Here is a 12,353-nt window from a genome sequence, read left to right as displayed (position 1 = left end):
GAAAAAAGTAGAGTTGTCTTTTACCCCACTAGCACTGGCACCATATTGTCCCATGATATCTGGTAGATATCTTTGAGAAAACAGATCCCCACTCTTTGGCTGCCCAGTGTCTCTTGCTGCCACACACTTTCCTATCCTCAAACTCTCACGTAAAAGAACACACAACACAATAATTTTGACCGAATTGATAAGATATAATTGCTCACTTAAACATACAAAGCACTTTACCATCCTTCCCTTAGGAACATTAATAACAACATGTAAATGGACAGAGCAGAATCTTGACTTCACCTTCCATGGCTTATCACCCTCTCCTCTTCCTGTCTCTCCTTTTTCCTCTAGTCTCATCTTCTCCCTTCAAACATCTCTCCCACCCATCCTTTGTTCTCTTCCAATGACAGGTTTCCTTCTGTCCTGCTCCTGCCACTGAACTGTACTTTACAAATTCAATGAAGAGGTGGTTCTGGTGAAGTCACCTGAGTTCTGAGTACAGGACTAGGCAGCTATCCTTAGGGCAGTGGAATTAGCATCAAATACAGATAACTTCAGGGCAAACCACAACAAGTAGCTTTGATATCCTAGTGAAGTTTTTCAAGCCATGAAAAATTAAAAATGTGATCATAAACTAGTTTTTTTCTCTTGCTTGATGCTGAAAAAAGTGATACCCAATACTGTATGAGAACTAGTATTACATAATACATGTAGAGAAAACAAATTACTCCCAAGGTAAACATAACTTCTTTTTTTTAAATTTATTTAATACTTAATAATAATTCTTTGGTTTCCGGGCAAACATCCCCCTCCCCCCTTTCCTTCCTTATGGGTGTCCCCTCCCAACCCTCCCCCCATTGCCACCCTCCCCCCAAACATAACTTCTTAAGTAAGCAATTGTTATAGAGTAACAAAGAGTAACTAAAGTACGTTTTCAGTTGGTTTGCCTTAACTGTAGGCAGCAATATGAATTTACAGAGTAATTGTTAAGTATTGTATTATTTATCTTTAAAAGTAGCCTCATAAGAATATTTAAATAAAACATAAATCTAAACATCTGTATAAAAATGTCTTTATGATCAGAATCTGCTTTATGATCAGAATGCACATCTGTGATTGGCAATCCTTATTAAATCCTATCAGGAAGCTGAGGGTAAAACTGGGTCAGAAACCAGTCATGAACAGTCCAGCCTTTGTGACAGTCACACCATTAGCCTGTGCCACCCATTGTTCTTGATCCCTGACCTTAAAAGTTCCCAGCCTTTCCGAACTTCAAATTGCTCCATAATTTTTTTACATGAGATTCAATAGTGAAAACATCTTAGCCAGCATCACAAACAATTTCATTTTTCCAAATGCTTTTTAAGGCTGGTGGTCATCACTGACCATTCTACATTTCTCGGGAAATGATGGAAGCCCTGATCTGCCCCAGAAGCAATCCCTAAAAGACCTTGATCACTCTTATTGCAAATGCCAATGGCGCTGCCCTCTGAGTGGTGGGAAGCTCCATGAGGATTTTCATGCACTTCTTAGATTAAGAGAGATATGAGTGCAACAACCGAGAGACACTCTGCATGAAGTCCTTGTTGGGTTCATAAATTACCAAAGTCCAACGAGGCTGTGCTGAAGAGTGGGCCATTCCCCAGGAGTTCTCATGCTGTTTGCCATTCCTCCTTCACAGGCCTTGCCCACACTCCATGTCAGAAACAAATTTGAACCATGCTTTTACCCTGGGTAGAATTTCAAATACTATGCTGTGTAGGGAGATTGGGCAGCCTTACATTGTCCTTGACTTTAATGGAATTGCTTTATGTTTCTTTCCTTTTAGGTTGATGTTGGGTACTGACCTGTTGTCCATGGCTTCTATTATGTTTCTGCATAGGACTAGTATCCCTGATCGCTCTCAAGCTTTTAACATGAAGTAGGGTTGTAACATTTTTGCAAGCTTTTTCAGCATCTAATGAGATTATCATGTGATTTTTTTTCTTTCAGTTTCATTATGTAGTAGATTATATTGATGGATTTTAAGAAATTGAACCATCCCTCCCTCCCACTAGAAATTAATAATTGCACAGCATAACCTGCAGAAGGGATCTCATATTCACATGCATACTCTAACAGCGCCCCCCCAAAAAACAACATGCAAAGAAAAAAACCATGCACCCTACAGATCTAATACTGACATACACACTCAAACATCACAATCGAAAAAACAAAAACCAACACACATGCAAGCAAAAAAAAACCCTGCTCCAGCAACATCAAAATAGCATGAACTAAATATGACTTCTCATTAATACCTTTAAGCATTAATGTCCTCTGCTCAACAGGAAAAGTATACAGGCTAACACAATGGATTTAAAAACAGGATCCATCCTTCTGTTGAACTCAAGAAACACAATCCAGCAACCGAGATAGATACAACCTCAGACTAAGTGGTTGGAAAAGGTGTTCCAAACAAATAGACATAAGAAACATGATGATGTAGCCATTCTAACATCCACCAAATCAGACTTTCAACCAAAAGTAATCAAAAGAGATGGGGAAGGACACTTCATATGCATCAGAGGAAAAATCCACCAAAATGGCATCTCAATTCTGGATGTCTATATGCCAAAGACAAAAGCAGCAACATTGGTGAGAGAAATATTGCTGAAGCTTAAATATCACATCTAACCTCACAAATTAATAGTGGGGGACATCAATGTCCCGCACTCCAAGGGAAGGTCATTGAGACAGAAACTAAAAATAAATAAATAAATCAATTAATTAATTAATTAATGTTGTAATTAACATTTGTTTCAAATAAATTGACCTCACTGATATCTACAGAATAATTCACAAGAACAAAAAAGTACACACTCTCTTTTCAGTACCTCATGGAACCTTATCCTAAACTGACCATGTTCTCCCTCGCTAAACAAGGCACAGCAGATACAGAAAGACTGCGCTAACCATTGGATCTTCTCAGATCGCCATGGACTTCAACAATAAGAAAAAGTCTATAAGCACACGGAATTATACAGCACTCTACTTAAGAACCACTGGTTTAGAGAAGACAAGAAAAAAATTAAAAAGCGTTCCTACAATTCAATGAAAATTAGACACACGTCTCCAAACTTAAGGGACGAAAGAAAAGCAGTGCTAAGAGTAATGTGCACATGCAGCACAGAGCGCTTTCATAAAGAAACCAGAGAGACCGCACACTAACAACTTCCCAGCACACTTGAAAGCTCTAGAATAAGAAGAAGCAAATACATATTAAAGGAGAAGAGAGCAAGAAATGATCAGACTCAGGGTGAAAGTGATCCATCAGAAACAAGGAGAATACAAGGATCAAAAAAACAATAGCTGGTTCCTTGGGAAAATCAACTAGACAGACAAACCCAAAGACAGATAATGTACTAGGAGAGAGAGCATCCAAATAACAAAATCAGTAATGAACAGGGTGCCCCATCAATGGACAATGATGAAAGTCACAGTCTGTGGATCCTATTCACCTACCCGGGCTGCGTTTTCAAGAGCTGGTAGGAGACGATGAATCTAGTCCTGCAGAGACTTGATGTTCCAGGGGAGGGGATGCATTCAGAGGGGTCCTCTACTCAATAAGAGTATAAGGGGAGAGGATAGGAGGAGGGACTGTAAATGGTGGGAGCCTGGAGGAGTGCGGTGACAGGGCAGCATTCCGAATGTTACTTAGTGAATATAAACAAACATTCTAGCAAGGGGCTAAGGCTTGACATCATGGGAGTGGGGCATGACATTATAGGGGTGGGGGAATTACATCATAGTGATCGAGGCATGAAATCATGAAGATTAAGAGAAAATAGATGAAACAAAAAAAATCAGCCAAGAGGGAACTGAGACCTAGACACAAACATGGCAGGCGTTTACCTATGCATGGTATTGGCTGTGAGATAAATCATATTCTATCTACAATCCACAAATGCATAGAGGACAAAGGAAAGCAGAAGGCCCATGTGGGGAAGTGCATCGATCAATGTGAAAGAAAAACTGGAACAGATTCTGTGAGTGAGTAAGGGCGACTGAGGACAGGAGTGGAGGGTCAGCGGGAAGATGGAGGGATAGCACGGTGCAGAGAGAACCAGCCAGAAATAGGGGACATACGGGTTAACGTGGAACCTCGATGGAAGCACTGGTTAATCATGGTGAATAGAGGGTCATGTTCCTGAGGACTTAATCTGACGGAGAATGGAGAGTACGAACCTGCAATCCTTTGAAATTGAGCAAGTAGGACGTCAGGGTTAATGATGAGACACATTCCGTGGAGTCGATTTCTGAGGAGGTAAAATGGAGATTCCTGAACAACAGACCGATGCTGGGACAGAGATTATAAAGATATAGCAACAATGAAAATTAGGTAAATACAACCATTATTCTATAGCCATTAGATGCTCACTAAGCACATGAAAAGGTATGCAGGATCCTGAGCCATAGGAAATGCAAAGCGAAGCCATACTGAGACGCCATTTCTAGTTCTTCTACAATAAACAATAGAACACAGAGGTTAGTGAGAGTGTAGAAACTGTAATCACTATGTATTGCTGCTGGGAATTTGAACTAGTATGCAACTTGGGAAAACAATTTAGTAATTCTTGTATACCCACACAAACCTTGTATACTAGTGTCCCAAGAACAGTGGGCATGGAGGCAGCTATTAGCTGGGAAAGTAAACTCATCTTTGCAGTTGCAAGGGCAAAGAACTTGACTCACTTCCCTCCACATACATTGAGGCAGAAGTGCTCTGTCATAGCAGGAACCATTCAGGTCTTTGTCCCAAGGTACTATACAATAGGATGCCCTGATTTTGGGGGGAAAGGAAAGGGGTAGCTAGAAGTGCTAGAGGTCCATAATCTAACATTCTTCATCCTAACGGAGAGATAGTTGTGTGTCCATGATTATTACTGCTCTATTCACAATACCAAGAAAATGAAACCAGCCTAGTATTCCTCAAAGGATAAATGAACAATGAATATAGTACATTTACAGAAAGGAATTTATTTGCTTATTTATGAAAATTTCAGGAAAATGGATAGAACTAGATTATATCGATGTAGTGGGGCTAAGATAGACATACTGCATGTTCTCTCTCACATGTGGATTGTAGCTTTTAATGTTTATATAAATGTATATAGGTGAGGGAGTCAGTCATGCAGCTGAAAGAATAAACATGGAAGGGGAGAAGGCATGGAGTAAGCATGGAAAAGGTAAAAGAATAAATATGACATGTAAAAAGTTTAAAAAAAAATAAAGATATAGCAAAGGAGAACTTCCTGGTACCTTAAACCTGCAACTGATGTAAATGCACACGAAAACCCCTTCCTGCTCTCCAAGGTTCGTTTAGCCCTTTTCACCCTGAGTAAAATATATGCACACAACCATAGCGTGTTGCTGAATACCTTCTAACAGAGCTGTGACGCTGAAATCCTTGGAAGACACCAAAATTAATTTGCAGGCAGAACAATATTCTGCTGACTGACTGGTTCCTGGTTCCACTCAATCCTTTCACACCTGTTGTGCACCTGGACATTCGAGGAAGGAGACAAGAGATGAGGGCATGTTTGTGTGTGTGTGTGTGTGTGTGTGTGTGTGTGTGTGTATGTGTATGTGTGTTTGTGTGTGTGTGTGTATCTGTATATTGGTTGTCATCTGTGTCTGTGTTTTTGTATATGTGTGTGTATGTGTGTATGTGTCTGTTTGTGTGTCTGTATGTGTTTATGTGTCTCTCTGTGTGTATGCGAGTGTGTGTCTGTGTGTTTGTGTATGTGTATGTGTGTCTGTGTGTTTGTGTCGTTCTGTCTGTGTCTCTGTGTGTATGTCTGTTTGTCTAACTGTGTATGTCTCTTTGTGTGTGTCTCTGTGTATCTGAGTGTGTGTACATATGTGTGTGTGTGTGTGTGTGTGTGTGTGTGTGTGTTTGTCTGTGTTCGTCATGCACAAGCTAACCATCCTCAAACAGACTGTCTGGATTGCTTATCTTTTTAGAAGGTTGGCGAATCTTTCTCTTATGCTAAAAGACCACTCTGGTTCTCAACTCTCTCTGTGAAGTCATGACAGGTTGCATGATTTTCATGTGTGAGGAGTCTGTCCTATTGAAACTTGCTTGCTTGGATACAATATCACTTGAAAAACACATCTCAACATTTACTATCCTTATTCTGTGATCCCTCGAAGGGATTATTCCATTATTATTATTAATAATAATTATTATTACAGGATTATTCCATTATATTGTTATCTGCATTGTTACCAGTTTGCTAAAGTTCATTGTCAGCAAAAAGAAAGATTTTGTATCATGTGGGTCCAATTGGACGGCCATGTTTTTGTTCTTGGAATTGAAAGATTTATTTGCATGCTCCTAAGAGCAAATGCATGCAATTACAAAGAGTTCCTTGGTCTTCTACATGAGAGTGACATCCTCACATAGTCCTCTTATGAACTTGAGAAACAGAGAATTTAGATGGGGAATGAAAATTATGGTGACCAAAGACCAGTTAGGGAGAAATAAGACACTTTTCCACAATGTTTCAGGCTTTGGGGATTGGTAGACATTACATAACCGTCTTTTTATTCATAGCAGGAAAAGTTAAAATTATTAATAGAAGGCAGAAAATTTTAACAACATATTTATGCTGGCTAATTTAAATTCCCATATTTCATCTCTGGGTCATTATATATTATCTTACAGATTCTTTTTGAAATTCTTTGAAGAAGAGAAAACTGGTATGTGTTTTTCTGTTCACATTCATAAAGCATGGCTGTTGCTCTAGTGATGGACAGACGGTACAACCGTCAAGAGACAAACTGACTTTCTTGCCAAAGAAATAAATCTTCACCTTCATGTAGGCAATTTCATTCTTAGGTGCAGAAGATTAAAATCCCCTGGTAATTCTTCCTACAGCTACCATTTCCTGTATATTGTAATATCCTAGGAAATGGGTTTTCTCTTTGCATTTTTTTCAAGTGTTAAGATCTATAAGAAAGTTTTGACTGTGTTTACTATTTGGAGATCTTCTTTTTCTTCTTTCCTATAGATGGATCCTGGGTTGTAGACTCTCAAGCATTTTCTGATCCATTTCTCACAGTAGGGGCTGTAAATGAGATGAGTCTTCATCAGGAATAAACGAAAGAAGACAGGTAAGGTAATAGAGAACTCCCCTGTGAGTCTGAGATGACTGTTGTCATCAACCTGTATATCTAAACTATAACTTTGAAACAAAGTACACTCACATGAGTTTAAGCCATTGTACTTTTCATTGTTTAAATATTTGCAATAAAGAGAGCTTTAAAAGTAATAAAGTTGTGTGATGTGTGTACCTAATTTAATAGATTCCCTAGTATATCTTAAAAGAATATATAAATGGTTTTCCTTCATGTTGAATATAATGAAGACAGTGTCTCTTCTAAAATTATATGTAGTAATTTTGACATCTGTAAAATTTAATATGTTCATATCTTGCCAAAACATCAACCACAATTACTTATGAAATACTTCCTATACTTCCTCAGTGTTTATTCCTAAACTTTGACTTTAACATGCATTTAGAAGAATACATATTGAGGAGGATAGAGGGAGGGAGGAAACTGAATGAGAGGGGAATTAGGGAAGGGAGTGGGGATTGGAGATATTAGGTATAGGGAAAGCAGGGAAAAGAGAATGGAAATCACAAGTGTGGGGTGTGCATCTCTAGGAAGTGCCAGAGACCTGGGAAAGGCAAGGCTCCAGGGTGTCTATTGGGTTGACTCAAGCAGTGGTGATACAGATCCTTAATTGGCCACGGATGTCGCCAGGCATGAATCCCAGTAATGTGGCAAGGAAAAAAACCCACCCAAAAAATCTTCAATCTAAAATGAACACAGCCTACAAGACCTCCATAGACAAAGATAGATAGAGCAGACATGGAAGGTCCAACCAATGGTTAGCACAGATTGAGATCTACCCCATGGGCAAGAACCAATCTCTGACAGTAGTAGATACTCTATCATGCTTGCAGACAGATTCCTAGCATAACTGTTCTCTGAATGACTCCACCCAACAGCTGAGAGAAACAAGTGTAAAGATTCGCCACCAAACATTAACTGGAGCTTGGGGAGTCTTTTGAAAAAAAAAAAAACAGGTGAAGAAATGAGGCCAAGATGATATGATGGACTTCACAGGATGACCAATAGTGTCAAGTCACGGGGACTCTTGAAGTTTGCCAAAGACTGAACCACAAACCAGAGAGTGAACATGAACTGAACCTAACCCCCCACGACATAGGTAGGAAATGTGTAATTTTGTCGTTTTACGGGTTCCCACAACAATATGTGTTGGTATCCCATGAAGATGGAGTACCGATAATGGGATGAAAAGTGAGTAAATAAATAAATGCATTTTAAAGACACAGATGTCCCATCTATAGACAACATATTTTGGGAAAGCCCAATTCTAGTTGTTCGGTACACACATGAAGACAAAGCCTGTGGAGTGCTATGACCTTAGAGGCCATAATCCTTCTCATTCTGTTCTTCCATCAGAGTCACCAAGCTCCACCCCTGGTTTGACTAGTGTATGTCTGCTTCTGTCTGAGTCAGCAGCTTAATGGAGTCTCTCAGAGGGAAGCCATGCTACACTCCTTTCTCCAAGAATAACAGAGTGTCACTAATAGTGTCAGGGATTGGTGCTCATCCATGAGGTGGGTCTGAATCTGCACTAACCTTTGGTTGATCATTCTTCACTCTCTGTTCTATACACAGCCCTTTCATTTCTTGTGGTCAGTACAATTTTTGGGTCAAAAGTAGATGTCTCTATCATTCCATTTGGTTTGCTCTCCGGCTACAGGAGATGGCTTCTTCAGATCCATTTCACTGAGGCTGATTTTCAGCTAAGGAAACACGTATTGATTCATGAGCATCTCTTACTCCAGCTCTCTGCTTCTTTCTGGATATGACCTCTACCTCCCCACCCCTATCCATCTAGGCTGCTGTGTCTGTCCTCAGTAGCAGATGATGTGAACATAGAGACTAGATGTGCAATGGGAGTAAATACCAGTGGGGTCCATTCCTGCTCAGAGGAGAACGTGCTGGGGAAGGATTGGTGAGGGGTGAACTAGAGGGGGGCAGTGTGCAGCATGTAAAGTGAATAAATAAACAAATAACTATTAAAATAACTAAGTCTTCTTGAAGGAAAGAAGCAGGTGTGTGTGTGTATGTATGTGTGTGTAATTAAGTCTACTTGAAGGTAAGAGCAGTTGTGCATGTGTCTGTGTGTGTGTATGTGTGTGTATATATATATATAGATAAGAAGCAGGTGGGTGGGTGTTTAATTTTAAATTATCACATTTGAGAAAACTGGACAGTTTAGGCACTATTTTTAACAAAAAAAATGGCGTTTGCTGAAAATGAAGAAATTATCCGGTGATTAATACCATTATCTTTTCTTCCAGAAACCCGAGGCCGATCACCAGCTCCCGAGTGACACCACACAAATGGCTGCAATTTCAGCGTCACAGAGTCTCACACCCTCTTCAACCTCCTGAACACTTGGCATGCATGTGTTGCACACGTGAACAGGAAGGTAAAACTCTTACATATGTCCAACAAAAAGTATAAAAACAGAAGAGCAGTTCCTGGTTGAAATAATTTGATTTTCATGAATATTAATAGTGATGATCACAGTCAAATAAACACTTTATTGATCTATATTGCAATCAAAGGCAATAAAGTTAATGATCACATGAGTCACTTAAAATCTATTTATTTAAAAATTTGCAATAAAAATTTGCAGTAATGAAATTAAAATTTTATTAATAAACAAATTAATAAATATTAATATTCTCTTATATAGCTGAAAATAATACTTTTCTCCTATTTATTGGCTTTCATAAATATTGCAGTTTGTGGTTAGTTTGTTGTTGGTTTTTGTAGGAGTTCATTTCCAGGTATTAGCCCATAAACTCTATAAATACATGCAGAATACACTATAGGAACTAAGGCTCTCTTGTGTTGAATCCAGGAAGGTCGCTCTCTGTTTTATTTCTTGTCTGATCAATTTTCTCTATGTACATTACAAGGATATTTTTGTTATTGGATTCTTCTACTTTTGTGAAACTGATAGCAGATAGAAGATAAGTGCAGAATATTTAATTTTTGAAGATCATTTTTGAAGCTATATCCTGATGTCTGCACTATCAATGTTGTAGATTTTCCAATGCATGGTCAAATGAACAGCTATTCAGGTACTAAACATGCCTTATAACTAATGTTGTTTTGTCGTTTTAAAGAAGAAGTCAGAAAGGGATGGTGTTTAATGTAAGGGACTCTGTGGTGGAAAACAGGAAGGAGGAAAGCATTTAAGATACAAATAAATTAATAAAATAAATACAAAAAATAAAGCAGAAGTCAAACTATACAGGAAAATCGAATTTAATTGACAGGAAACAGTATGGATTTGTATCGAAACCTACTTCCTGAATTTTATATACTTTAATCAATCTAATGACTATTTCTCAAAAATCAAAAAATTGAAAAAAAATGTTACAAGTAACACAGTAAGTTGGCCAAATCAGTACAACAATTTTTCTAGAAGAGCACACTTTCTAAGCCTTTATCCACTCAAGAAATCTAGTTGACATTTAGTTATTACATATCTTACATCATTCTTTTCTGTGATAATTCATTACTATTTTCATCTTCTGTGACCACATCTTTGAAGATAAATAATTACTTTGCAAGAATGTCTCTGAATTTGGATTTAATCAGTGGTTTTTCTCTTTTAGGTGGAGATTATATGTACTTGACCCAGATTCCAAAAAGTGTTTCTTGCTTTGCTTATCGCAGTTAAGCATTAGGAGGATTCCTATCATCTTAACAACACCCAATTATGGAGCAATGAAATTATTTTCCTTTAGTAGTTAAAATATTTTAATGTATTTTTCTTTTGTATTTTAAAATAGAAGTAATAGGAGAATTACATAAAGTCTATGGAAAGACTGTGTGTCTCTTCAAAACTTTAAGATTTGTTTTCAGCATCTCGGTCATTCTTTTACCAATATTTTGACACGAATGGTCCTTACTGCATGTAAGTAGACTCAGAACAAGGAGTCCAAGGAGAATGTAATTACTGTCTCTCTCTTTGGGTGACTCATGCCTAAAACAATACTGTAGTTTTAGTGTCATGGTAATTTTTTTAATGTCTTCAATATTTTCAGCACACTTAAATGGAATTTTATTTTTATTTCATTATAGTCATAAAGACTCAAGATTATAATTTTATGTTATTTTATTTTCTTGCTGAATAGCAACCTGAATCTAATGATGTTACACTACCTGACTTATATATTTGTATTCTGTCACTTGTAAACCCACTTCAATTCCTGTATAATGTGTGCATGTATGCTTGGGTGTGTGTGTGTGTGTGTGTGTGTGTGTGTGTGTGTGTGTGTGTGTGTGTGTTTGTACATGTGAGTGTTCATATGTGTGTGTGTACATGTGTGTTTCTACGTGTGTTTGTGTGTGTGTGTGTGTGTGTGTGTGTGTGTGTGTTTATCTGAAACTATGATATTGATGTTGAGAATCACCTGGCTGAAATTCTTTTTCACCGCACTATTAGAAATCAAAAAGTGGAGGAAAGACAACTCCTGTTCCAAAATCATAGGCCCTGGGTGCCCAGAACTGAAGTATATACTGACCAAATGGTACACAAAGAAGAGGCTAACAATTCACTGTCCTGAGATCTTCTTACCAGTTCCAGTCCAATACAATGAATTTACATGTACTGAGGAATATGGAATTGTAGCATAATAAGCTGAGATCATTTATAAACAATTTCTCGAAAATTTCCAAAGAGCTGAGGATTGATAAAGAGAATTTTCAAGGCCACTGAGACATAGCATGTGGTTTAAACTCTGCCCGATGAAAACGTGTTTAAGTACTGGACTAATCTACTAAAGTAATTTAGCAGCAAGCATACTTTACACTTGTTTGCAATTAAGCATGGTGGTGAATAAAGAGAACACTCTAAAACAAATTAATGTTTTTAAAAGCTTGTTTCAAGACACCCAGAAAGAGCACAATTGTTTTGTTTTCTTTCTTTCAGAGATTTTGAACCTTTTTAAAAGAGCACTTTGGGATCCTTAATTACCTATTTATTATCAGAACTTTCTTCAGACCCAGAGTTCTTCTCAGTGCTGCCTTGACTTCAAGGTTCCTTAAGCTAGAGATGATGAGGGTCAGCATGGATGTCACTGTGGTATGGAAGATGACCAAGAGTTTATCAACTCCTTGTGGGTGGTTAGATTTGGGCCTCAAGTACTTTCGTCCCAACCCTACTAGGCAACCTATTCCCCATGAAAAAATTGCCA

General features: G+C 38.1%; 1 long non-coding RNA gene across 1 annotated transcript in view; it reads right to left on the bottom strand.

Annotated features, from left to right (window-relative positions):
• LOC134484347 (uncharacterized) overlaps positions 1-12,353 on the bottom strand; it is a 103,862-nt gene that overhangs the window by 20,585 nt on the left and 70,924 nt on the right. The window contains exon 5 of the long non-coding RNA XR_015647415.1: positions 4,219-4,289. This is a non-coding gene — a long non-coding RNA (uncharacterized LOC134484347). The remainder of the gene's footprint in view (positions 1-4,218; positions 4,290-12,353) is intronic.

This window comes from Rattus norvegicus, chromosome Y (assembly GCF_021556685.1).
Source record: "Rattus norvegicus strain SHRSP/BbbUtx chromosome Y, alternate assembly SHRSP_T2T, whole genome shotgun sequence".
Lineage (NCBI taxonomy): Eukaryota > Metazoa > Chordata > Mammalia > Rodentia > Muridae > Rattus > Rattus norvegicus.
This window is presented reverse-complemented; position numbering and strand designations above follow the sequence as displayed.